Source organism: Echinops telfairi, unplaced genomic scaffold (genome assembly GCF_000313985.2).
Source record: "Echinops telfairi isolate 266 unplaced genomic scaffold, ASM31398v2 ScPeMD7_7424;HRSCAF=8462, whole genome shotgun sequence".
NCBI lineage: Eukaryota > Metazoa > Chordata > Mammalia > Afrosoricida > Tenrecidae > Echinops > Echinops telfairi.
The window spans coordinates 20093218-20095493 of NW_022111324.1; the positions used below are offsets into that span (position 1 = coordinate 20093218).

The window sequence follows — 2276 nt, forward strand, 5'->3', positions numbered from 1 at the left end:
GGAGGAGGGAGGGAGGGAAAAAAGAGGAGCTGATACCAAGGGCTCAAGAAAGAAAATGTTTTGAAAAGGATGATGGCAACATATGTACAAATGTGCTTAACACAATGGATGGATGGATTATTTTAAGACCTTAAGAGAACCCCAATAAGATGATTGAAAAAACGCAAAAACACCAGCTATTCCACAGGAGAAAGACAGGACTTTCTACTCCTGTGTAACAGTTACAGCCTCGGAAACTCGGGCAGCTCTGCCCTGCTCTATAGGGTCGCTGTGAGTCGGCATAGACTGGAAAGCAGTCAAGGTTTGGGGTTTTTTTTTGAGATTGAGGGTGTATCCTTGCTGAGAGGTTTTTTACTTACTTTCCCAGGCCCTTGAGGTTATCACAGAACTATTTTTTATAGTAAAGCTTTTGCTTGAAGAATATGTGTATTTCTTGCTAGTGAAATTTAAAACTCCTGATCCAGTTGAAGGCAGACCTTTGGTTATGAATATTTATGAAATTGTGTGTCTCTAACTACCCAGAATATTTATGAAATTGTGTGTCTGTAACTACCCAGAGCCATGATTCATACCATTAGGTAAGATTTCTCTGTGGTCTCCCTCTGCCAGTAGGTGAGTTTTTCAAGTCCACCCCTTGTACTAAGAGGGCAGCCCTTTGAGAATTCTTTTAAATAGAAAAGCCAGGGAGGGGAGTATGCGAGGCCTGGTGTTAGGTCTTTGAAGGTGTTGAAGAGGCTGCAAAACATTTGTGCAAGAATTCTATTATCTTTCACTGCTGTGTTCTTCACAACTGTTTGACTCTACCTCATAGCAAACCCAAGCCCCAGTGTCACTGAGCTAGGAAGCCTCTGAGGGTACCTACAGTGTCAGCTCTTGTAATCGCAGCTTAGCTTCTTAATTTCCTCCTTTGTTTTGGCGGCTGAGGATATCCTTTATTTTCCCCTTACAGCTCAGCCTTGCCTACTTTTTTTTTTTTAAGTTTAGTATATTTTACTTCGCATTCCTGGAAGGTTTATAGCAAGTCTTTTTTGGGGGGTGGGGGCATTTGGTTCACAGCATTCCCCCAAATGGAAGCAGGTTGAAGATTTTAAAATTAGATTAAATTCACGGCTAAGAGCCTCGGTCATACCTTTCTTATACAGAATTGCATAATTTGGTGAGGTAAGAGTTGTTTTCCTTTTCTTTTTTTTCTGAGATGATCAGAATTAATTATCACAGCAAAAGAATGTCATCAAGCAATAAACGTAATAATTGTAAATCACATCCAGTCTAGTTTCACCAGCTTCTGCTTGGTTTTTGTCCTTCTTTTGTGCTCTTGAATCATTATGTTTCTATATTTGTACTCCTACGACACAAGCCACTCCATCATTATCAAGAGTGGAATGTTCTTCCACCTCTATAAATCTAAACTATAGTTATATCTGATTATTGGAAAAATGGCAGGTATGTTAAAATCGAAACTTTTCTGGAAAATTGTTCTTCCTATATTCTCAAAATTACTTTGGCAACATTTTTAATAATGGCATAATCTTCTGTCAGCTGATTATGGCATACTTGTAACAACCTGTCTGACACATTTCTGTGATAACTTTCTGTGAAGTTTAATGTATTTTGGGCTGCAAATACAAGGTTTTTGTCATATCTTTATATGATTAAAAAACCTCAACTAAAGCAGTATTTAATTAAATATCTGTGGATAAGTGCTTTTTGAGATTTGCTCTTTTGTGAAATAGTTCATCCCTTTCCAGGACAGTTCACAGCATTCCCCCAAGCTGAGCGCTTGTCTGAACCTTGTGAAATTGCTGAGATTCTGCCGTGTGATTTGCAAACATGGCTAGGTGATCTGACAAAGCTAGTGTCTGTTCAGAAGCATTGTAATAAACGTAAGAAATAGAACAACGCTGAACCTGGGGTGTCATCTTACATGCCTGTTGCCTCTCTGCCATCAACTAAGGGGTAACCACTATCTGGAAATGTCTCGGTGTTTTGTTTTCTATCTAACTTATTTGGTTTCTTTAAAAAAAAATTTCTATTAATTCCTCTGTTGATTTACCAGAAATATCTGTATCTCTAAATATTTTGTGATATACGTAATCGGCCTATTTTTCATTGCAGAAAATGTAGCAACATACTAGCTATTCAAGAAGCCTTCAAAAATTGTATTTATCTTTTAATTCCCCCTTTTCATGAACGTTTTGAGGCTCCCTTACATTTTTCTGGTTGGCCCTTTTCGCTCTCGTGTGGTTCTAAGGTGCTCTGGGTGCATAGTGGCTGAC

General features: G+C 38.5%; 1 protein-coding gene across 2 annotated transcripts in view; it reads left to right on the plus strand.

The window, feature by feature from the left end:
- Positions 1 to 2276, plus strand: part of RALGPS2 (Ral GEF with PH domain and SH3 binding motif 2) — a 99011-nt gene that overhangs the window by 15994 nt on the left and 80741 nt on the right. The window lies entirely within an intron of this gene.